Here is a 26,394-nt window from a genome sequence, read left to right as displayed (position 1 = left end):
CACTGGAAATTAATATAACACGTTGAAGTGAAAAACTACGGATGAGGTAGCCGCCGTTGGTGCTTCTAATGCGCTTGTTTTCCTATTGTCAGCATTTTCAGAAATAAAGCGAAAGTATGAAAAGCCGTGCACATCTGCGTCAACAATGACGCAACAATTTGCTTTTAGCCGCATTAAAACTTTAAGGAAAAGGGTAGAGGCAACTTAAAAGAAACCATAAATGATTTGGGTAACAGGACTCTGGTAATGACATTTTAGGAGCGGGTAGGGGGGGGCATGCCCCCTCCCCCCCCCTTTGGAAAGCTTGGGAGGGGGCTCGAGCCCCGGAGCCCCCCCCCCCCGTAGTCGGCGCTTATGCCTTCGTATTTTCCCGACCGCTATCCGAGACAAACCAGAAGCACCAACCAATCTTAAAATTATCTGTACTCGCATTTTCCCCGGCACGATTCTCTTCTCCTACTCCAGCCGCCTTCCTCCTCCGCTTCCTTCGCGGCTTCATACTACCCCTCGACGACCCACAGTGCGCCAAGCCATTTACGTTTGCGCGTAGTAACTAGTACATCGAGAGACGGCTTCGTGAAGGATGCATTTGTTTAGCTGTGTAGTGTGCGCGATAGGTCATCAGCCATCTTGCAGGCTTGCATTTATGTTGAACGAGACATTTCCAAATTAAAACATGTTCGAATTCATGGTTTACTGTCCATGAATATTGTTGCATTTTACAAACACCAACAAAAGCTTCACCGATTCCCCCGGGGCATGGAAAAGACAAGTTTTCCTCTTCTTTCTTATTCTGCTAGGTGTGCTCCTCTTATTCCCTTTTAATAATTTTTAAGAACTTTATAAACTTTATATCGACGATGCTTATCAGTTCAGAGCACTTTCGCAAGCATACTTCGACTAAAATACTGACCACCCCATAACAGTGATGTAGCATGAGACTTATCATGGCCACCCTTGCACATAAAAGCAGTAAACAACGAATAAATTCAAGCATATGAATTTATTAGATGAAACTTTCCATCTGCCAATTCCTTTGGTCGACTTTTTTCTCACAAATGTGGAACTGACATCAGAGATAAATAGCAAGCTTGAAGCGCTGCATAATAAAGTAGCCCACTTCACAAATTATTATTCATAGTGTAACTCAAAAAAGCATTCCTCATTTAGCTTCATTTCATGAGAGCAGACTGCTGCTGTTACTCTAGTTGCTTTATCACAGGTTTTATCACAAAAGTTTCAGAATGCCACCGTAGTGTAAATGAAAAAACAAAGAACATCCCCTATTCAGTTTCTCTTCATGAGAGCAAACTACTGCTACTCCAGTTGCTGTATCACAGTTTTTATCACAGAAGTTTCAGAACTCCATACCAAACCAATTTATTCATTTTCATGACTAGTTAACAAATTCATACTAGAGTCAATGTTTTCGCGAACCAATATTTCTTCCTTTACTCCACACCTCACATTTCACCACACAATCAGCTTCAGGACTGTTGAGATTGCATCTATTACAAGCCGCGAAGAATTTGCTTACGGAGAGGTGCCTCGAGGTGTGGCTGCCTTTCGCTATTTTATCCTCTGTGGTTTTTGTTTATTGTTTACTGCACTCTGTATCCACTGTCGTCATTCTAGATTATCCAAAATACTTCAGCATATACTTTATGCCATTTGTAGCTAATGCCATTTGTATTAAGTAAAATGTTCGTAGCAACAATGGCACATGACTTTGTGCTAAATATGGCACATCAGTGTGGTTGTCTGTTCTGTGCCGTGGCCGTTGCAATAGAGGAAACATTCCTTCTCCTAAAAAACAAAACAAAAATGGTTTCATTTGTGATGCCGAAGTACATGGCGCCTCATGTCAGCACTCCGTGCGGAAGCATAGCTGCATTGATTGCACTGGTATGGCTTTTCGCCTGTGTGGATTCTTTTGTGAACTTCCAGGTCACACTTCTGGACTGAGGAGTAAGAGCAAAGGTCACACTTGAAGTGCTTCACGCCAGTGTGCACCGACATGTGACGCCTGTAGTCGCTACCCTGTGCAAATGCGGATGAGCACAAAAAACACTTAAATGGCTTCTCGCCCGTGTGCCTCCGCATATGCCGTGTTAACTGGTAATTGGTAGTCGCAGTGTATGAACACAAAGCACAGTGAAATTGCTTATGTGAACACCAATGCATGTCCTGCACTGATAGAGATGCTAATGGGCTCGTAAAGGCGAGGTCAGGTTGTCCAGCTTCACTCATTTCCGCTCCAACAATGTCGCTGGCAGCACCAGAGCTTGAATGAGACAGAATTCCAGAGCCCTGAAGACTTCGTGACCCCATAGCTGCAGTAGAAGTCAGAAAACCACGTCTCATTCCTTAAAACTTTCACTTTTTTGTAGAAGCATGCAAGTTCAGAGAAATTTAACAGGAGAACGTTAGATTATGTTTGAGTGGTAGATTACCGTCTGAAGCTGCTGGCAGGTGGAGCTATTGGTAACAAAAAGTGATGTAGAAGCAAATGACAGGTGCAGAAGGCACCTCTGAATCTTCAAAAGTGACTTTCAGTGACACTGGAGAGTATAATGCCTGGTGTGTTTATGAGGTAGGAATATGTCAGCAATTCGCCTAGAAACATCTGTAGATCTCAAACAAAAACAATTCAAACCTGCCACTATATAAAGAACACAAGGTGTAGCGCAATGCCATCCACTTAGGGATAAAATTCAAACAATGGGTTGCTTTTTTCCCCGAATAAGTCGGGTATAGCCACCAAAGCAAATATTCTTCCAATACAGCAACCTACTACTGTACCTCCAGTAAAAGGTTTCATTTTAAGTGTCCCTTTTTAAAAAAGCCCCTGCAACACACGCTGAGCTTTGGTATTCTGATTTTTGTTAACACAACAGTGGACAGGCTTAGTTTTCAACAGTAGCTTTAACAATAATAGTTCAAAAATAATGCAATGCTGTAACGTTCAGTGCCACCATATGGGCCTGCAACGACTCTTAAAATTACTGAGGACACTAATCAATGGTATAAAGTAGGGGTGTGTGAATACTCGATTTCGAATCAAATAGTGAACGTCCGAATACGATTCGTGAATAGAGTACCTACTATTCGCCACGCGGTTTTACAAATTATTCGGTACATTCGATGAAAGACTCAGCCGCGTTCGTTGCCTTGACACGAGCAGCGTTCCCCCGGTGTGCGATCTCTATCGTTACTACGCTCGTCCAGGACAACGGGGCCGATCGAAACACGACGCGCACAGAGGGAGCACAAGCAGCGTGCATATAAAGCACGAAAGCATGTGTGAAGATCGGGCCGATTAACCACTGGGAGGCACGTGGTCCGTGTTCACGCACGCAAATATTTAGTGCAGATTGGAGCTATCTGCGCGCATGCGAGCTTAAGCACCCAGACAAACTTGCCACGCATGCTCGATGTCGTTGCTGGTTGGTCACCCATTAGTCACCCTTGGACCTGAACACCACTTAACTCAATGGCCATCTAACCCGTACGCATGATTTCGCGACCAAACACTGATGAGCCACCCACATGAACATATTAGCGAAAAGCTGTCCACGACAGCTTGCGGCCCGTTACATCGGCCAGCACGAATTTTTGTCACGGTCCAGCCGCTGGCCACATGTCTAGCCCGTTGGGCCTAATTCGAGCAGTGTCGTCGGGTGTCAGCGTGTCGGGGACTGAAGTTACGGTTTCGTACCGAATCAACGCACATCTGTTCGCAGCGGTCGCACGACGCACAGAAAGCCGACAAACCGCCTCGCCAACGAAAGCGAGTTTACGGGATGACCGTTAATTGCTCCCGGCCGCCATCTTTGCTGAAACGCCGTTTGTAGGCGCACATTGGCCTCTTTTCGCAGCTTCGAGCTACCCATCACAAGACTAGCTTTCGATGCTCGAAAGTGTCATGCGGCTGGTGCGCCTACCACCCAGCTGCAGACACATTTACACGGCCGGACAGAAGGTAGACGCAAACGGAAAGGGAGAAGAGGGAGAATCGCGCGACCTTGCTGTGGGCCTTCCGATTTGAGAACCCACGGCAGGCGGCAATCAATGCCAATCCTGAAGGTGAAAAGGCGCTGACCGCGGTAGACCTGCACTGTGCTAATCACCGCATGGAGCGGTGCCAAGTCACGTGACGCGCGGCCCCCGCTTTTCTCAATAGCGCAGATTGGCCTTAACGAGCTGACGATAATGCACAGAAACCACCTGCCATAAGGATAGATAGACCCTTCTGTTTTAAGTGGAAAGCAAAACTTTCTAAACAATAGAAAATTGCCATTAAGCCCAGTATGGCCCACTATTAAACTTAAAACCTCATTGGTATTCAGGACAACATAAAATCTCTATTTCTTCAGCTTCAAAGGAAAAACAAAAAGCACTTCGTTGTATTCGACACATTCTATTGATAAAAAAAATATTTTCCAGACCTTACACAAACCGAGTTATCAGTGCTGACATACTAATTTTGTGTTCCCTTTAAGTAGACCACACCATACACCTCAAATCTTAAGTACTTCAGCTACTGATAGCTAGCAACAATCTTGTTACATAATGTGAGTAGACTCCTAAGTGGGCAGCACGTGTTTATCGGTTGCACAAAATTTGTAAGCATGAAACTTGGTGTTAAATTTTCTGATATTCGATTCAATATACGGCTTTTTTTTTCTTGATTTGATTCGAAATCTAACATTTTGTACTCACACACCCCTAGTATAAAGTCTTGTTTTTGTTTTCTTCGAGCTCTTGAGATTGTTTCATGAATATAAAATAAAGGCTTTTACAAAAACAGTTACTAGGGGCTACCATAAGAGCACAACCTACTCTTATACCTCGTGTTTTCCCTTACACATACATAATCCCTCGCATCAAGTGAGCTGATCAAAAGGCAATGATTACTTAACAAAAGTGACAACTGGAAAGCGTGACTGAAGCAGGAAACGTCCCTTTGCAGCCCTTGCAGTGTACATCCCAAGTCCAATCCTTTTATAGGCCTCAGATCAAAACAGTCACAGCCACACTTAACTTCTCCTTGCTTTCTAGTTACTGCCACTTTGGTAAATTCACTGTATGCCCTAGTCAAGAAAAATTACGACGCTACGTCAATAAATGAATTGATAGCATTTCATATATTTGTTTTCTGACACTTATCGGTTCATAGGGCACGGCAGCAGTGCTGCCGTGCCCTATGACTGCTGCCGTGCCCTAGGGCACGGCAGCAGTGCTGACATGCAGCATACTAATCCGTTTGTCTACATCGTACAGATCGTCGCCACCCTGCTGCTGATACCAGTAGACTACGATGCTTTGGATCAGCAAGCCCTTATCTACGCCATGCAACCGATGACCGGCCAGGCGTCTGACACATCGACTGCGCAGATGCAAATCGACACCAAGGAAAATTTTAATATGCCACCTACATCGTCGACAATCAGCGCGGTGGACGGCCGTTACGTTGGATCACCGGCGGCGCTGCAGGAATCCATCCTGTGGAGCCTAAAAAGCGGACGCAACTTTCCACGGACCATAGGGCACGGCAGCAGTGCTGACATGCAGCATACTAATCCGTTTGTCTACATCGTACAGATCGTCGCCACCCTGCTGCTGATACCAGTAGACTACGATGCTTTGGATCAGCAAGCCCTTATCTACGCCATGCAACCGATGACCGGCCAGGCGTCTGACACATCGACTGCGCAGATGCAAATCGACACCAAGGAAAATTTTAATATGCCACCTACATCGTCGACAATCAGCGCGGTGGACGGCCGTTACGTTGGATCACCGGCGGCGCTGCAGGAATCCATCCTGTGGAGCCTAAAAAGCGGACGCAACTTTCCACGGACCATAGGGCACGGCAGCAGTGCTGACATGCAGCATACTAATCCGTTTGTCTACATCGTACAGGTAAGCAAACGCTTCGGTACATGTATCCGCTCGAATAACCCTTGCTTGATCTTGCTGCCGTGCCCATGGCTACTGTGTGAAATGATCTGCCAAGTGTTACCTCACCTCTATAAGTTGTTATTGCTTTGTGGGGATGTAGAAACTAACCCCGGGCCCGAATTATCCCTGATTTCTAAACAAATCCAGCAACTCGCTGACGACGTCAAAGAAATAAAAAATACTCGGCTCGCTTCCATCGAAACTAAACTAGACCAAATGACAGCCCTTGATGAAAAAATTGCCTCATGTATGAATATTTTTGGCAAATTGCAAGAGTCCGTTACAGCTCTGGAACGACGGTTAGACGAGCTAGACAACCGCTCTAGACGTTCTAACCTAATCGTCTACGGATATCCAGAGGACGACAGAGAAAACCAAAAAGATCTTGACGTTGAAATTAACGAAAAAATAATACGTAATGTACTTAAGCTTGAGCCGGTAGCCATAGAGCGAATTCATAGGTTGGGTAAAGCGACCACAAACAAGGGGCGGCCTGTGATATTGAAACTGTTAGATTTCCGTGACAAAAATAAGATACTCAAAAATTGCTCCAAACTTAAGGGATCACCCTTCGCAATCGGAGAAGACTTTTCGCCCCGGGTTCGCGAAATCAGAAGGAACCTGTGGAAAGCAGCTAAAGTAAAGAAAGCATCCGGTGACAAGGTTTCTCTGGTATACGACAAACTAAAAATTAATAATGCTTTATTCAGCTGGGATGAGGAATCAAACTGCATTCGACCAGCTTTCCGGAGTTCCCACCAAAAAAACGCCGAAGCAGAACCGCGGACCTTGCGTCCACGCAACCGCTAACGCACAAAATAAAATTTGCGAACATAAATGCTCGCAGCATCCACCAAAAACTAAACTGGCTGGAATCTTTTATACTCAGCTTTGAACCAGACTTTATCGCTCTAACAGAAACATGGCTATCAAGTGATGTTAAGGACTTCGAGATAGCGCCGCCAAACTACGCCATCTTGCGTAAAGATAGGAAAACGCGAGGAGGAGGCGTAGCTATCCTAATAAATAAAGACATTTCGTTCACGCTCCTTCCCGACGTTGAAGGGGTTGAAGCAGTTTTCTGCAAAATTCACTTTTCTTCCAGCCATGTCGTGGTCGGCTGCGTGTATCGAAGTCCTTCATCAAACATAGACGTTTTAACATCCTTGCACACATACCTGTGTCGCTACGCCACTAGAAACAGACTAATACTCGTAGGAGATTTCAATCTCCCAGATATCAACTGGCATACGATGCTACATCAATCCGCCTCATCTGATATAATCTTCGATATTATGTTAACCCTAAACCTCTACCAAATTGTAAAACAACCTACTCGTGTGCAAGGTACTTCTGCGAACATACTTGACTTAGTATTTTTGACCGATCATTTTCCTCCAGATAAAGTTGATGTCCAACTACTAGATGGTATCTCAGACCATAAGGTAGTGCTATGTTCGATCGCAGTCCATGACCGTCTAGCAACTTTCAAATCACTGGTTACTTATCCTGATTTTAAAAATGCCGATGATTCTAGCGTTGTCGCTCACCTTTCATGTGAATTTCATTCTTTTGAACAGATTGCTAACAAACCTGGTTCTGACATCGAATTGCTGTGGCAGAGATTTAAAAGCATCATATTCTTTTCTATTCGAAGTTACATCCCTACTAAAATAAAACGAACCAAAAAGCACAACCCTTGGATAAACCGCGAAATCATACACGCCAAACGCAAAGTTAAACGACTCAGAAAATTGTTAAAAAGAAACCTAACTTCCAACTCGCCTATCCCTTACTTCAGCAATCACTTCTATGAAATCAAAAATAAAGGCCGCAAAAACCTTCTATCTCTCTAATACGTTAACTAATTTCCTAAAAAAATCACCACAAAAATTTTGGAACTATCTTAGCCCTAAAAGCCAAAGTGGCAATACTATGTCTCGAGAAGAAAGTAATGAAGAGCAAACTTAATGAATAACTATTTTAAATCAATTTTCACAAACGACGATACAACCCCATGCCATGTTTACTCACATAGTTCGGATAGAATAGATACCATCTCCCTAAATGAGGCAGGTATCTTTAATTTATTGCTAAAACTAGACTGCAAAAAGAAAGCTGGACCTGACGACATACCTAATGAATTCTTAAGGAGGTATGCTGAATGGATGGCCAAATATTTATTCCTTATATTTAACAAATCTTTAACAACATGTTCTCTCCCAAGCGAATGGAAAATGGCTAAGGTAATCCCAATTCACAAAGGAGGTAACAAAACAGACGCTTCCAATTACCGTCCTATTTCACTAACCAGTACAACATGCAAATTGCTTGAGCACATCATCCTTAAACACATTACTACCTACGTCGAGAAAAAAAATATTCTATCACCATTCCAGCATGGTTTCCGCGCAGGTTTTTCTACAGTAACTCAATTAACAGAATTAATACACGAAGTATCACAAGCAATTGACAACCAAAAACAAATAGATCTCATTTTACTTGACTTTTCCAAAGCATTTGATCGAGTATCCCATAAAAAACTAATTATAAAAACTGAATCAATAATAGGTAAAGGACCAATTAGTGACTGGATCAGTGCTTACCTAACAAACCGTACACAGTTTGTCGAAATTAATTGCCAAAAATCTGAAATAACCCAAGTAACATCAGGTGTGCCTCAGGGTAGTGTCCTGGCCCCAATTTTATTTCTTATTTTTATTAATGATCTACCCGCATCTATTAATACTAACATTAGGCTTTTTGCTGACGACTGCATAGTATATAAAGAAATAAACTGTCCAAATGACCACCTTACTCTCGAAAACGACCTAAAATCAGTATCACAATGGTGCATGGAATGGCAAATGACATTAAATATAGGTAAATCAGCTTTGCTTAGAATAACCAGGAAAAACACTATATCAGACTTTTCTTACACACTCGGCAACGCCCAACTAACCGCAGTTAAAGAACACAAGTATCTCGGACTAATCATATCAGATGACCTGAGGTGGGAGGCACACGTAAATCACGTAACTTCATCTGCATTACGACGGCTATTCTTCCTGAAAAGGCGCCTCCATTCAGCACCGCATCCAACAAAGCTTCTAGCATACAACACATTTGTTAGACCAGTACTTGAATACGCTAACATCGTCTGGTTCCCACCTACAAATAACTTAAGGGGGGACGTGGCTTTGAAAATCAACTTCCCGATTTCTTCATGGATTTTGATGAAAATTGGCACAAATGTTTAGAATGTCTCCCTGATACTTCCATAAAAGTTTCAGAGTGATACCTTGAGAAAATTTTATTGAGCAGAATTTTTCTCTCTTGAACTTTCTGGAGGGCCTGGGGAGCTTAAAAAACATGATGGAAGGCTCGTTGAGTATTGAATGCATAGCTCAATGCGTGCTGGAGGTCGTGACAGTCTTACTTTTTTTTTTTTCGCAACATAAATTTTTTAGATAGTCATTTTTGAAGTTACCTTCGCACCAAGCACACTTTCGGAGTGAACGAATAGCCACACCATAAATTTATAAAAAGTCAAGATAAAAATGCGAGACTGTCTCGACCTGCACTGTAGTCCAAGGAACGTGACAAAAAAAACAGAATCAAAGTAGGCTAAACGGTAACGAAGAAATCAGCTCCAGAAACTGAGCAGAAAGGCGAAAAAACAGTTTTGAGAAAACGGCTCTCAAAGTTTCCCCTTCTCTTCAGTTCTCTAAAATGCACCAAATTTGTCATCTTTGATGTGTTTTGTGATGTGGGGCTTCTTGGACATGTGGCCTCTGGTCTGCTGTGCCTTTGTTCTGTGTTTTTCATGTTTGTATGGCATTCTTTACTGCTGCTCTACAAAGAGCATGGTGCCTGGGTTTCAAACCAAGTGAGGTGCAGAACTATGTGGGCATAAATATACAGTAGTTCTAGCGTTGTACCTGCAGACTGCCTCATTGATAGCAGTCTCTAGTACAGTCAGTGAGGCATTGTTTTCTTTTGATAGAATCGACCATGTTACTGAATTTTTGGATCATCTTCCATTGACAATGGCTATAGATGTTAGGAGAGCCACTGATAGATAGGCAGCAATGCAGCTGCTAGGTGCTTTCCAGCCTGTACTTTTGTATGATGCCTCACTTCTGCAGCCAGGTGTCTGTGCCAGCTAAAGTGGCCTAGTGAGCAGAGCTCATGATGAGGTTCTTTTTATGAAGGGGTGGAATGATAGGTATTGGTACGAGATATCGTGGCAATACGATAATAGAGTCGGCGCGCGATGTGCTAAGTCGCGGGTCTGAGGTGCCGATGTGCGAAATGCCTGGTCGCGGGTCCAAAGAATAGACGCTCGGTGAGCTCAATCGCGCAGTCCGAGGTGCCGACGCGCGAAATGCCTGGCCGCGGGCTCGAGGAGTAGACGCTCGAGGTGCCGATGCGCGAAGTGCCTAGCCGCGGGTCCGAGGAGTCGACACCCGATGAGCGATGTGCCGACGCGCGAAATGCCTAGCCGCGGGCTCGAGGAGTCGACGCTCGATTAGCTTAGCCGCGCAGTCCGAGGTGCCGACGCGCGAAATGCCTGGCCGCGGGCTCGGGGAGTCGACGCTCGCGATGCCGACGCGCGAAGTGCCTAGCCGCGGGTCCGAGGTGTCGACTCTCGATGAGCGATGTGCCGACGCGCGAAATGCGTAGCCGCGGGCTCGAGGAGTCGACGCTCGATGTGCTTAGTTGCGCAGTCGGAGGCGCCGATGCACGAAATGCTTAGGCAAGGATCCGAGAAGTCCGCGCGCGATGTGCTTGATCGCCGAGTCGGAGGCGCCTACGCGCGAAAGGCTTAGCCTCGTGTCCGAGGATTCCGTGCCCGAAGCTTGGTCGCGAAGTCCGCGTCGCCGATGCTCGGAATGCCTAGCCGCGGGTCTGAGACGTCCACAAAAAGCGAGATCGGCCACGCTACTGCGATTTCCGCATAGCGCCCGCTTTAACACTCGTCGAGATTACGGAATCTGTCCGGAGCTCGCGAGGAGACCGCAACAAGCGGAGCAGACGACGCCGTCACGGAGCGAGCACCGGACCAATGGCGAACCGCGCTGGAGTCACGTGGCGGGCGCGGCCAATCGGTGGCTCCGGCAAGACCTTCAATCATTGGCTTTTTGTGTGCTCGTTTCTGTATGGAGGAGATAGCTGAAGCGGCAAATTTGAAGACGGAGAAATGCGCTTTCCAACGAGACCAAGATGGCGGCGCTCGGCTGCGCCGTTCCGGAGATATCGTGGCTTGAAAAACGCCGTTCTTTCGCGATTTCCGCGAAATATTTCGGCACCTTGGCTGATACAACAATTTTTTTTGAGCACTTCTACTTGGTTTTCAGTGATGATATTTCGGAATCAGATAGAATAAGAGTTATAGAAACTGAAAATTTGATTTTCAAAAAATCGATTTTTTAGCAATTTTTCGCGATGCGAAAGCCGCGTCCCCCCTTAATTAATAAACTAGAGAGCGTGCAAAGAAAAGCGGTAAGGTTCATTTTTAACAAATACCGCACATCTGATTCCCCCACCGAACTAATGCAAAAAGCCGGAATGCTAACCCTCCAAAATCGCGCCAAACTCGCACGCCAGAAAATGATGTTTCAACTTTTTCACAATGCGCTTCGTATTGATAGCACCAAATACCTATCTAACCCAGAAACTAGACCCTCACGTCATAAACACCCCCATTTTCTTCAGGAATACCGGTTCAAAACAAACTGCTTTAAGTTTTCCTTTTTTCCGCAGGCGATAAGGGAATGGAATAGTCTGCCTACTTATATAACTACTTGTCATAACCAAGATAAATTCCTATCACTTCTTGAAAACTACCTACGTATTTCCCAAATATAAACTATTTGTAGCATTCTAACCCTACCGTTTCCTCTGTATAAAGACATTGATTAAATCCTGTATGACATATTCATTCACTACGTGCGTTCCAACTTGGCGCGCACTTTGTAACTCCCGTAATAATTGCTTCATTCATTACACCTGTTATAATCTATGTGCTTGTTAAATCATTGTACGCGCAACTACACCCTTTTGTAATTACTCCCAATTTATATTTGTGACATGTTCAACCTTTTGTACACCTGTGTAATATACTTATTACATGTATGCCCTTCCTGCTAAAATCCCCGTTGGGATTGGCAGTATGTCTGAAATAAATAAAATAAAAAATAGTCTTCATACAGCGTATGCATACTACAACACGTTTTTGTTTCTGTGGCATTAAAACCAGATATAAAGCATATGCACGACATTAAAACTTGATAAAAGGGCCCTTAATAGCATGCTTTACCTTTGGACCAACTCCAATTTGTGAAACACAGAAAATGCTCATTAGACAGCTCCTCAAAGAATTCAATTGACATATATATTGCATTTGAGAGGAAGCGAAAAAATGTGAAAGCATGTGACAAACCATAAGACAGAAAACACTAACACATTCAACATCTGCACAAAGCTCTCATTCATCACTAACATATAGCACTATAGAGCAACACAAATAATATCACAGAATAACAATGGACACATAAGCAGACTAACAGCTGGAACTGATAAGGCAAATTTCATCAATGACATCAACTTTCATAGCACAAGACTCCACCTTTCCAACAAGCCCTTTAAATTAGAGCAGTTCAGGTCTAGTAAGCATTGCAATTATTCTGCAACTATTTATCGATTCGCCTTTACCACATAACTGTTAAAAACCAAAAGATATGTTCCGATTTCCTAAGCAAACATCAACTGTGAAAGGCGATGTGAGCATTATGTTTTATCTCAAGCATACGGCTATACAATGTACCAAGTGATATGGAAAGATGAAATTCAACTTCATATGGTAACCCTCATTTTCCTACACCACACATGAACAATTTTTCTGCTTCATCACAGGTCTTCAGCCCCATGACAACATAAAGTTATCAGTTTAGATTTACTTGTAGGATGTTTGATATTATGCAGATATGGCAAGCTATGCTCTTGAGCAGCCCAGTGGATCCTTTTTGTTTCTCCCGGGAGGGAATCTGAAAAAAAATATATTTTTTAATAACGGTGGAGGTGAGGTCTAAACCACGCTTTCATTGACTAATCTGCATAGAGTGTTAATGGAACAGCTGGAAACACTGTGGGTTTACCCCAAGTTGAGTATTCAAGTTGACAGTCTTTGTGAGGCCTCATTAGTCAGGAATCGTGATGAAGTGGGACCGATGCCAGCCAGAGTTACGTATTATATCAAAAACAACCTTTTGACCATCTTAATCTATAGTGAAGGGTAAAAAAGTGCTTAGTTACATGGGGTTGACCACAGTATGCATATGGTGTGACAATGCGTCAGATTAAGATTTCCATAATTCCCATTCAAAGTTTGTGCAGTTGTTTGGATGTACAGCAATTCATGATAAAGGCACTAATTCAAATTTCTTTCCCTTGCAAGGACTTGCACACTGTCAGCCAATCTGGTGATCTGTAGTGAGCATGAAAATGTACTGATGCATACACAATGCTTATTTACACCCTTCTGATGCCCCTTGAGTATCCTTTCAAAGTATCTGGCTTTTCCGATGTACAGTATTGCTTTTTCGGTAAAATACCTTACAAGGCCCCCTATTGATGACACATTGAGTAAGGGGGACACAGAACAAAGTACACACTGAAAAGTGGCAAACTCGCAACAGTATACAAGTCAAAAAAACAACACCAGCCAGGTGCACAGCCTAAAAATTGCAGAAACATTAACAACATGCAGCTGTGTATTCAAACAATAAAAACAACTCAATAAGTTTGTAGACAAATGTACTATAGTACAAGGCAAAAAGTAAAAGAAAACTAAACAGTGAGTATGACAACATGGGTTAGCTAGGGATAAGCGAGTTCAGAAAGTGCCGAAGTTTTTCACAATCAGTTCCCACAACTATTTTATCGGGGAGGCTGTTCCAGAGACGAATGTTGAACCCAAATATAACAAACTTGGTTAAAGCAAATTATTCTCTACATTCAACATGCACTGAAATACTTGCTGACCGAAATATATTTTTTATTCGTTAGGTACATTTCACCTGAGGGAATTACAGTAGGGAGGTTACAGAAAACAACATTCAGTCTGCACCAAGTCAGACAGTGCATCGTATCGAAGTGGTACAGATCTATTCATGTAATTATTCATGTAAACTACCTAACAAATGGGACATTGAATATATCGAACTCTGTGCTCAAGCCCTTAAATGCGAGCCGCCACACCCACAGGACACACTGTCTGTAGTTGATGTGCTGCCCTGGTTAGGTGCCAATATTGAGGAAAGCGGACTAGAGCATGTTTAAACAATCTCGCACATCGAGAACCCCATCCTGATACTGATCAATACTTTAAGGCAGAGCCAGAAATTACTGCCAAATACGCATAGTTTTGTATAGATTCCTTTGTTTTATTTCTCCACTGGAGATAATAGCTCCATATATAACAAACACATCACATTCATTTAAGTTTTCGTAGATAGATATGGGAAAAATCAAACTACGTGATATATCGAACTGTTTTAAACAGGTAAGGTTGCTCATTATAACGAAGTTGGACTGTACCTGCAATTGTACTGCAGACAGGGGTAGCATACAAGTGCAAGAGAATTTATCATGTGTGAGACCATCCTTGGTCTTCATGAGGACATGCTGAGGTTTTGGGAGGATACATGAGCTACATGCACAGCACACAAATGCGCAACACATGCACAACACATGCAAGAGTCTCACTGATACCGGGAACTTGGCGAACCACTCGCCATATCAAAATCGAAATTCCAGGCCTAGAAGAGCATGCTGAACGAGCCAGTTGATGTGGCGTCTGTCCCATTTCATCTAACATTTTAAGTCATATGTAAGCAATCAGTGCAAAGCTAAAAAATCAGCCACTTGAAGAAAATCTACGCAATATAGCATTCAAAGTAATACCAGGCACGATCAAAACAGTGCTCAAAATTGGGAACAATAAAGAAATACAGCTGTCAGCAATATTGACACTTGCTTGAAGACTGCAATGTCTGCAAAAGAACATCAACAAAATAGAGACACTAAAAAAAATGAGCAGTGAACTCTAGAAACTTGGCAATATGTATAATTGTTTTAACTAAACTTAGAAATCGGCATATATGCATACATCAGCAAACATGCAGGAACCCTGATGCAAATTGAAGACGAACAATTGTTTTATCAAGCCCTTTGCTTTTGTATACTTGAGCATGCCTTACCTTGAGGCACCATGGAATTTGCTAGGTCAACCACTTTACAGAAGCAGCAGCCTATGTACTAGGACAATTCATAAAGTAATGCCTCCAAGCCCACCACTTTGCCAATAGTACTGGAAACATTTTGAACTCTTTATCATTAATGCACTGATGTTTAAGCTATACAATGTCACTTGCCTCACCTTCCCATCTTTTCTCGTTCCAGAGTAATTGAGCAATCCATGGCATCCAGTGGTGACGTCCAATTGAAACACCGGGCTGCAATTGAATTTCTGATTGCGGAAGGTTGTGCGCCAATCAAGATTCATCGCCGTCTGACTGCAGTTTACGGGGATGCCTGCACCGACGTCAGCACTGTGCGAAGGTGGGAAAAGACTGCGAAAGACCAAAATCTAGCCACATCAAATCTCCACACAAGCCACAACTTTCCGAAGTCAGAAATTCAATTACAACCCACTGTTTCAACCGAACGTCACCACTGGATGTCATGGATTGCTCGATTACTCTGGAACGAGAAGAGATAGGAAGGTGGGGCAATTGACATTCTATAGCTTATACATCAGCACATTAATAATAAAGGGTTCAAAATGTTTGCAGTACTATTGGCAAAGTAGTGGGCTTGGAGGCATTACTTTCTGAATCACCCTCGTAGATCAACACAAATCACCAAATCAACACAAACAGGCTAGACTCAACTCCTATTAATGTGACACTGGCTAATTTAATCAGTTAAGTGACAATATTCAGCAGTACAAAAAGTTAGGATACCTTTATATGCAGAAGAGAAGTGCATTATTTAAGAGTTCCGACATCAAATACAAAGCACATATAAAGTGGCATGTCAAACACTATTTCGCAAGAGATATTCCCATTATAAGTGCTGTCCACATTAAGATAAACCAGGTTTTGAATGTTCACATACAATCAAATTTTTCAAGTTTTCCAAGCACTTGCTCTTTCCAAACCCTATAATATCGATCTCTCTTCTTTTACCACTGCTCCAGAAATGTTATGAAGCTAACAACTACGACACACTCTCCAAAAAAAGCACGGTTTCACAGTAGCATGCACAGCTGTCGTGTCAACATGCGAGACCTAGCAGAATCATCACATGCTGAAATCTGGCAAGTCCTGAACAGTGTAGACATGAAAGAACATGGGAAGACTGATTCTAATGTGAAAGTGTGCAAGCCATCAGCTGATGACAATGCATAAGCTTTGGCTGCATCAACCTAAGCTTTTGGATAAAAGCAGTAGTGACAGCATCAAACTCCAGCAGTAGCAACAAAACACAACTGAACTACAAATGATACTTTGCAGAGGAGTAGGGTAGAGGTTTTTTTTGCCAGTGATGTCAGAGCACACGCCAAATAATCTGAGTGCAGCCACTGACAGCTGTGCAAATCTCATTACAGCCAAGACACAGCAGTGCACGTGCCATAGTTGGCATGAAGTTAGCAAGCTGAAGTTTTAGCCCACGACACTTGCGCTAATCTGTCCCCTTGTGGTCAGATTCAAACAAGACGGTTAAATCCTATTTCATCGTAGTAGCTGAATCCCCGCTTACTTTGGTGCATGTGTTGGGTTGCATTTTCACGTTGAGAAATGACACCTTGTCATCCGGCAGGCCTGGTGGTATGCAGTGTTGCTGTGTCCACTGCCACAACCACCTCGAGAACTAAGCATGATGTTTTTTATTTCATTCTTTTTTAATTCAGTACCTGCATTGCCAATAAAGCATTATTACAGCAGAGGGGATTTCATTCGAAATACAAAAGTTTATAGAAGGGTGTTTATACACTCAAAGTGCAGTAAAAAGCATTAACAGATGTCATTTGTGCGACATTAGGCGGCAGAAGATTCCAGGCGCACGCTGTCTGGACAAAAAAAGAATACAGCAAAATGTCACTTTTAAAAGCAAGTTCCTCGACTTTCAAAGGGTGATCCTGCTTTTGTGATATATATGAAGGTAGTTTCATGTATTTCTCTCGACTTATGCCACTTTGGGAATGATATATGCTATAAAAGAATTTCAAACGCGGGTTTCTTCTGCAAGCATTTAGGTCCGACCACTGGAGAATATGTTTAGCCTCTGTCATCCCGAGTTTTCTATCAATAGTTTCTAAGGACAATCCCAGCAGTCCAGTTCTGGATTTTTTCAAGTTAGTTAATTAAAAGGTGTAAGCGTCTCCACATACACATGTACGCTCGAGTGTTGATTGTACGTATGTGAAATACAATTGTCGTTTCAGACCATTGGGTAGGGCACTGAAATTTCACCTAAGAAAGCCGAGAACCGACGCCACTTTATTCATTAAATAATTTATCTGCATAGCCCATCGCAAGTCCGAGGTGAGACACGTAAATATTTGAATTTCTTTGCACTAACTAGCCTAGTGGTCTTGGTAGTGCTCTTGGTTGGAGCGCTTCCTTGTAAAGGTGGCGTGCACACATTTGCTCACATTCAACGACAACTTCCAAAAATTTCAGATACAAAAATGTTGAGCAGCAATGTTCTGCACATTTCCAGGCAACTGGCAAACGATACACAAGGTTGGAACTGTCCATAGAGTCAAATCAACACTATCCTCACTATGCTCAATGATGCAGCCAATGCTCTTAATGACCACTTTTCTTGCAGCTCTACCATCTCCCCTACTTCCTGTTATACATCTCCACTTTCCCATACTCTCAAACGATTTTTTCTTTTCCCTAATTGTGCCTCTGAGGCTTTGCCAGCTATTCAAGAGGAGGGCAACTGTCATGGAAGCAGAGGCAAAGTATGCCCCCTCAGCTCTTGCCGATGGCACCAGTTCCTAGAAAATTCTGCAAGCCAAGCTCGCCTTCATCAATGATGAATCGGCTAATATCAAGAAGCCGGCTCAAAAATGACTGGAAGCTTGGCAACGCAGCAATGAATTGTCGGAGAAACAAGCTTCCACTGCCCCCGGAGAATGGTGGCATAGGTCCAGCAGTGCAATAAGTTGCTAAGGATGGCCAGGTGCTGAAAATAGCAATGTAAGTGACTGATGTGACTGGCAGCTGTCACGTTTCTCAGCCAGAAGGACTAGTGATAGGAGAAAGCTGCAGAAAGAAATCTCTCTGATTTAAAAGAAAAGCTTTAGGAGAAGTAGAGCACCTCAACTACAGGAACATGGCAAAGCTCATGAAAGCAGAAGGTATGGCATGCACATTATCATCATGCAATAACAGTGCATATCCTCATAAAGTGCAGCATACTCCTCATTCTTCTAGGCCTTCCGCCAAGTGCCTTATTGAACTAATTGAAGTTTTCAAAGTAAATTGCATCAGAAAATTCCTAAGGTACATACACACGAATTGCAGACATATGATAGCTTTGGATTGTAATTCTAACATGTGAAAAAATATAATTCTGTTACGAGGAAACTGCAAGACAAAGTCTCAATACACAGTTTTCACGTGATGTCACAGCGCCGTCTGTGCAGTCTTTCGGCGTTGATGTTGCGATTTGCGAACGCGTGCTCAATGACAGCCAAGTGGAAGGACTTCTGCCCATCATATTTTGCCGAGCTGGTGGGCCCGACGTGTGCACACTACGAAGCAAAAATCAACATGTGCAACGGTGTTTATCTATACACATATGGTGGGACCGACACAACGAGGGACGTCGACCTGCTACCGGTTACGAAGCATGCCAACATTGTAAATTATTTGGTGCTGTCGATGAACCACGTATCGCTTACTGAAATGAAAGCATTCAAGTCTCTTGAGGCTCACACTACTTCACAAGTGGCGGGGTAAACGACATGACAGCAATGTCGCTACCCTCCAAGCACATCATCATGCTGAGCGAGGTAAGGTTGCAAACATTTAAAAAATATATTTGCAAATCCATACCGCTGGAATAACGCGGTTAACACGGTACTCATATGCATGAACTCGTTTGTTAGCTGTTCATTACGGCACCGTGCGCTGCTCACTGCTCGATGCTGCCGGGCATTGTGTACGACGCAAAATACCTTATTTCACCATTCGGTTACCTAGATACGGCCTTCTGCAACTCTGGTTAAATGTGGGCATAACATGTAGAGCCCACTGTGATAGCATTTCATTCTTTCTTTTCACTGTGAAAACCAGGGTTACTCAGGCATAGTGGGCAGCAAGGTGCCAGACAGAGCTTAAAATGAAAATTCTCGCTGTTCCGATAATTGGTTAAAATTAAATAAATGTGACTATATATGTGGGCTCTGTGTACACATTTTAAGAAACACAGCAAATTAATAGTTGAACTGAAATGGCAACCATACACACGGGTGTAATCCAGGTTATTTACATCTTTCATGTTTATGCGAGTGAGCCAGAGACTCCGACGCTCCTCCGGCAACACTTTCGTGCGCTCGCATTGCCGATTTTTCACTTTCGGCCAGCAGTACAGCCCGGTTCTGGCTCCATGCTCGTTTCCTGTGCGGCAGACTTGCTTCTCGCACTGCAACCGATCATGGCACACATCGGCATTGCGACGCTGTATCGTTAGAACACGCACAACGCGAAAGTATCGCACCCGGCACATGCAGCAAAGGCGATGCCACGGCAGTAGTTCTCCATAATGGCAGCCACCTATCCCATATGCCCCGGATGTGACGTCCGCGAAAACTATGTATTGGAGGACAAATATTAACGTGTATGCCAAAAAAGGTCCATATATGATAACTTTTTCATACTGTCAAAACTTACGAGAATTCATTAGAGGTACATACATTAGGTACATACATACAATACATTAGAGGTACAGAGAATAAAGAAAAAAAAAGTTGTCGCAGTTTCACCTGAAAGGCGACGCATCAATTGCGATAGCAAATTTGTAGAGAGCTATACGGAGTAATGATAGTAGCTTTATCAGGTGTATACCCTAGGACATGCAGCAGCACCGGCAACACGCAGAACTGTTGTCGACGCCGTCGGCGTTTTGCCCGCGTTCGCACAAAATGCGTACGGCGTTGGTGACTGTTGCCGGAGCCTCTGATATAAATAGGCACTTGATGCCGCAGCTAAACGTCGCATCCCTTCCCTCCCCCCGCCACGGCCTTTCGCGCGTCGGAAGAAGGCGTGTTTGTTCTACATATATGGTGATTGTAAAGGAGGAAAGAGACGCCTACTTCTGCAGCCCTTAAGGGAGCACGGCGCAGAACGCGCGTTTTTTCTTCGCCGTGCGTTCACTCCCCGTGAAAGCGCGCGTCCCTCACGCCCTTTCACTCGCACATACAGCGTTCGGCGCGCGGCGACGATTCATCTCCACTGACGTCATACGGAACCTCACGGCAACGGCGACGACGACGGCAGAAATCTGCTTTCAGTGTCCATATAATTGCTATCGCAATAAAAAACTGCACAGTGAAAATGTAAGCATCAAGGGTTACCTAATGCAGTAAGGTATATGAGAACGGTCTAGACAAAGGAGGGCAAAAAAGTGGGACGAAGACATGCAGGGTCTTCATCCCACCTTCTTTGCCGTCCTTTGTCTGTTTTTGCACTGAGTAAACGAGATTACTTAATACAAACATAAACAACATGTCAGAAATACAACACATTTTCAAATATGTGAAAATATAACATGTGACACACAACTCATTGGGATGGAAAGCTTTCACACAGAAAGCACTGCCATTTCCGCTAGTTCGAGGAATTTATGTATTGTTTAACAATTAAAATGTATTATTATGGATACAAGGAGCATTTCTTTAACACAGAAGCTTAGTAAGAAAAAAACTAAAATGCATGACACTTGAAACTGCGAAATTTTAGTGCTTCGGCTACGAGAATGATATATCGAGACAGCCATTACACATATCCATAATTAGATGCGGAAATTTCCACCCCAATTGAATATTCATAACAATATATTCAGCACCTGCACTTAGCGACCGTAGAATAGTCAATGTTATTTTAAAGATAAATGCTGTAAAGGAACAGAGACAGCGCCCGTTCCTGGGCCAGCTGTTCTATTTCTGCCTCGTCTTCTCTCCTAGCGCCCGCTTTCCGAGCGCGCCAGCCCCAGTGCCTCTATTCCTCTTCATTGCAACGCATTCAATTTAATATCAGCTGCGCTAGTGAGTGGCTACAGCATATTGCTGCCGCGCCCGAGGTCGGAGTTCGCGTCGTGCTACAATCATCGGCATTAACTTCTTATGTTGCCTCTGCACAGCGGCAAACATCGCAAGGCACACAAACGCTCACACGGATAGGACGACAACACATGTTTACGCATGTTTGCGGCGTACATGCACCACTGCACCATTCTGGACTTGCGATTTTTCCGGCCACTGACTACTGCTGGCTGCCGGCGCGAAATACGAAGTCCTCAAATGTGGCCTTCGTTCGCAGTGACGCTTTCTTTCGCTTGTACAGCTTTCCCATCACTTTAGCGCTTCTTGGCACCTGTGAACAAACACGTTCCAATAATCCAATGGCTCAAATAGAGATGGATGTAGCTGCCATACCTCACTAGCTGAGCAGGTGCCTTCGGGCAGGCTGTGAAGATGGAAAACGAACCGACACCGGTGTGTACAAGCGCTTCGCCGCCATTAAAACAATGGCTATAACTTGAATTGGATTGGATCGCTGCAGGACACTGTCGGCGAACAGAAAATGCGTTTCTGAGAATGCGTTTCTCAAGGCTTTCTGACCACATCAATGGAAATATAAATAATTTTGTTTAAACATATTATATATAAAATTAGATAGTAAAATAACTACTTGTTGTGGGAATAAGTGGAGTCTAAAAACCAAACGACCATGACATGTTCCCGGCTCCCGAAATCACTTCCGCTGAATTCAAATAGCGAAATTAGAGCAAAAGCACAGCCTTAGAGATTATCTACAAGCCAACTACGATGTATTCTTTGTTTCCGTAATCGGTCGTGCGGCAAGTGAAAGCATAGCCTTTGAGATCGGTTAAGCTTCATTGTACAGCGGGTTTGTTCAAATATTAAATCTGCAAAACTGTCGTCTTAAGTTGCAAGGATGTGTTAGCTACTCGTTCTGCCTTGCAAAAATAACTCAGAATATAACTCAGAACTCAGTGCGGCCATGTTAGGGTGGCTAGAAGGGGAGGTGTGAATACCGGCGGCGCTTTCCTGCAGGCGCGCGTGACCCCCTTGCGCACCGATGCCACCAGGGGAAATATGGCGCTACCGCTCGCGGCGCGGGAAGCATAGCCGCGCCGGCCTGCCGGCCTCGCCTCGCCTCCGTGCCTTCGCCGTCAGTTTTGGTCTCGTCGCCTGTTTTGTGGTGTTTCTCGCGATAGCATAGCGTGTTGCACAGCGTCGTCGTTGGCATTGCCAATTGCCAGTCCTAGTATTATTCACGAGGCCTTTCACGCTAGCTCAATCTGATCACACACCGCCTTTTCTTCTTTTTTTTTTTTTTTTTTCCTGTTTCCTTAGTTATCGTTCGTGACTTTATTAATGGAACTGCAGTCTTGATCCCACGTCACATTCCTGCCCTCTTCAGAAGATGCCGTGCCCACAGTACTCCGAACTTGGCCAAACTACATTAAAGGGACTCTGACGAAAGAAAGAAAACGAAGAGATGTCTCACACGCTCCCACGGGTCCCAGGTTCGGCACGCAACCACTCCGGTATAGGCAGTTCCGCCTACTATGACCCTGTATGCCTGGACTACATATTCGACTCTCTGAGTACGAATAAGTATTATTATTATTATATCTTACAAGAGAAGCGGCGCTTGTCTATTGACAAGACGGGGGAATCATGCCCACCGCAGACGTGGAGGCTGTAAATATACAGCGGGATGGAATGCCCAGTCCAGTCGCAGAAGAATTGTTCATTGTCGAGCTTAAGCGACCTTTGGAACTGTGGTCAGTGCAAAAGTTTAAACAAACATTGCTCGTTACTGGACTGCAGAGTTTGCATTGAACAAATGCTGCGCCTGTTGTGTTAACCAAATGGTAGTGTTCTTCATTGGAGAAGGACTTGCCAGGGCCGCTTTTTTGTAGCGATGACTTTAAAGTATAATGCCTTTTCCGCGCTTTGTCAGTGGTCATAGCGACGGTCCGCTCGCGTTATCAACGGGATCAGCCGGCCGTGAGCGGTGGATGATAAGACTATTCCAAATAAGTCATAAGACACGCTACAAAATCGGGCCCAGCTGTAGCATCTACTTGGCTGGGGCTTCACAACGAAACCTTTGTGGATCTAAAGAACAAACAGAAGGGACCTTGGGGGCCTTTTATATCTATCAGAACCATTCTACAAGCTGGTCAATTATGCCCTTATTGAAGACAAAGAAAGTCAAACTCACTCGTTTAAATTGCATGCCAAAGCTGTGGTAAAGTTTATGCAGTTGATCAATTGGTGATGTGCCAAAAATTGGTTGCCTAGAGCATTCTGCTGCCCTGACAGCATCAGTTGTACGTTTTTATTGCGTAACAAGGATTCATTTTTTGCTTAAAGGTGTCATTCAGCAGGGCACTGAGAATAAACTAAAAGCACTGAAATATTGCGTATTGTAGATCAAATTTTCCCATAGTTGTTTTCCTCACTTAAACTATTTTATGACCAGATCTGTTGCTGTCTGAAATCACAGTAAATTGCTTATTTGAGCGTCGAAAGGACATGCTACACGTCTTCAAGCGCTGTCACAAAGTGGTTTGTACGTCGAGAAGTAATCGGTAATGACTGCAGTTACAGGTCGTACGTACGGCACGCGTTAGGGTGATTACTGCTGACCTCGACGACGACGGTCGCATTTTGAGGGAGTCGAAATGCAAGGCACCTGTGTGCCGTAAGGTGTGAGTGCGCGTTAAAGAAACCGAAGTGGTCGAAATTATATCCAGAGCCCCCAGCCCCTATGACCTGATCCGGAGGGGGAAAAAAAAGAAAAAAAAACGCGTTTGAATCTATCGACGCAATGCGAACTGGGCCCGTAAAATCTCACAGGAGTATATGTGGGCTGATAAAACGTGATTTCATGGATAAAGACGTATATTCCATGACGCTCGCAGACAACGCGCGATACCCGAGGCTGGCGATGCGCTCATTTCGGATGCGTGCCTTCCCGCGCCTCGGTCAACAGCGCCGCCCTGCGGCATCGGTGCGCTGAGGGGTCACGCTTGCGCCGCCGGTATTCACACCTCCCCTTCTAGCCACCCTAGCCATGTCCAAACTTATGTCCTGGCATGCCCATTTATATACAGTCAGAGGACGCCATGGGATATCCCCTGGATATCCTGATTGAATCCGAAAAGAATATGGGCATTTCTTGTACAACCTATGGACGTCCGTTATGGACATTGATGGATGGACATTCAGACTTGTGGCGGACGTCCCACGGGCATACGTGGTTGCTTGGGTGTGGGACTGATTTAATAAGCTATACGTTTGCATGAACCGCGATTGGAGTGCTGTCGAGTCAGAAAGTCGGCTGACCGAGCCCGACGTGAGCGCGTCTACATGAACTTGCTCTGACGAGTCTGGACAACGAGGGCTCACAATGTCGAGGCAAGACATGAACGCGTGAAACTATGGCTTCCGGCTCGCGCTGCCGTCTGCAAACAGCGCTATTTCATGGGTCTTATCGCTACGATGAGGTGGCACTCGCACTGTGCTTGTTTTGTCTTGCCTGTATACCCGCTACCGGCGCATAAATTAATAGCCACGCCACACGTGTCCCGCGCGCAAGTCTCGGCGCTGGCAGGCCTAACCCGTCAGCGCCGAGACTTGCATCCACAGCAGATTACCTCCAAGACAGAGCGCGCCGGCGGCGCTCAACCGCGTCATGCGCAGCCGCTGCCGCAGTAGAGGAGATGCCCGCTAACCTTCCCCCCTCCCCCTCCTAACGCGCCTACATCACCCCGCTACCCCCTTGCGCGTTCGCGAAGACGCCGCTGCATCAAGCCACCTTCAATTCCAGGCTCACCCTCGCACCCATAGAGTTTCATACAATAATTTAGTATACTAAGAAAACTGTGGTGCCAGTGCCTATGGGATTACGGGTAGTCCATCGATTTGCCCTAAACTTTGTCCTTCTGGCTTCAAATAACTTTGTGACTTTGTAACTCATTTTCAACGAAGTAGTGCTATGCAATAAACTATTACGCCACGGATGCATGCCCATCAGCATTCGGCATAAAACGCCCTTATGAATTTCGCTGGGGCATGCCAGCACGTCGAGACGCTTGCGCGTTTTGATTTGGCCACCTCGAGACTGAACCGCTGCAATTACAGTAGCCATTGTGCATGTTCGCAGAGTCTTCTGCAGTTGGAAAAGTATAGATCGCTCTGTAATTTAGGACAATAAAGGCAAACAAAGCATAATAACAATGGCACAAGGACATCTGAATCCACAGGATGATGATCAGACAAATCCATGTACTACGTGCCCATTATTCCCATGGAGGCTGAGTTCCCTTTATAGTAATTATGCTAGTAGCACCTACAGCACACGGCAGGCGGCCGCTTTCTTATCACAATTGGATTTTATAAACACGAAACCTCGATGACGCCCACGACAAAAATTCACCTGGCAGGTCCATATAATTGCCATTGCAGTGAAATGCACAGGCACCCATTCGCACACAAACTTGAAAATGCAGTGGCAGTGAGCACGATGAAATGAACAATGTGGAAAGTGGAGAGTGATGCATTCAAGTATGTGCACCTTTGGTCACTTCAGACATATCTAATAGTAATAGTATGCGATTAAACCTTGAGTTAAGGAATTAAGTTCTATCTTACAAAACCTGTAATTGTATGAAGTATTTTTTTTTCTTCATAACATTATATTCTTTCTATAGACTTGGCTATGTAACCTGCAATATGGTACATATGCTTTTTTTAATGAAAAATTCACACTTCCTGTAAATGCATGCATATGCTCACAGCATGCACAACCTGCAAAACTGATACAGTAAATGGAATAATTCGGATTCTCCGTATTCTCCGTGCCTCTGTATTCCACGGCATAAACATCTGTTCATAACGATTGCTTTACGTACCAGTCGATTGTGCATCTGTTAATCAGCCAAGCCCTAAAACCAGGGATCAGGTAAATCGTGAAAGTATGTGCAACTCAAAAGCACACCTATCACATCCAGCCGAAACTAGGCGTATTGTTGGAAAAAAAAAACTGTCAGCCCTTCCACTGGATGGAGATGGAAGACAGCAAAGCT

General features: G+C 44.2%; 1 protein-coding gene and 1 long non-coding RNA gene across 5 annotated transcripts in view; one reads left to right on the top strand and one right to left on the bottom strand.

The window, feature by feature from the left end:
- LOC125940931 (venom serine carboxypeptidase-like) overlaps positions 1-26,394 on the top strand; it is a 65,802-nt gene that overhangs the window by 19,487 nt on the left and 19,921 nt on the right. The window lies entirely within an intron of this gene.
- The window catches only part of LOC125940932 (uncharacterized), a 77,354-nt gene continuing 51,948 nt past the window's right edge, over positions 989-26,394 (bottom strand). The window contains exon 3 of the long non-coding RNA XR_007464091.1: positions 989-4,194. This is a non-coding gene — a long non-coding RNA (uncharacterized LOC125940932). The remainder of the gene's footprint in view (positions 4,195-26,394) is intronic.

Source organism: Dermacentor silvarum, chromosome 10 (assembly GCF_013339745.2).
Source record: "Dermacentor silvarum isolate Dsil-2018 chromosome 10, BIME_Dsil_1.4, whole genome shotgun sequence".
NCBI classification, from domain to species: Eukaryota; Metazoa; Arthropoda; class Arachnida; order Ixodida; family Ixodidae; genus Dermacentor; species Dermacentor silvarum.
This window is presented reverse-complemented; position numbering and strand designations above follow the sequence as displayed.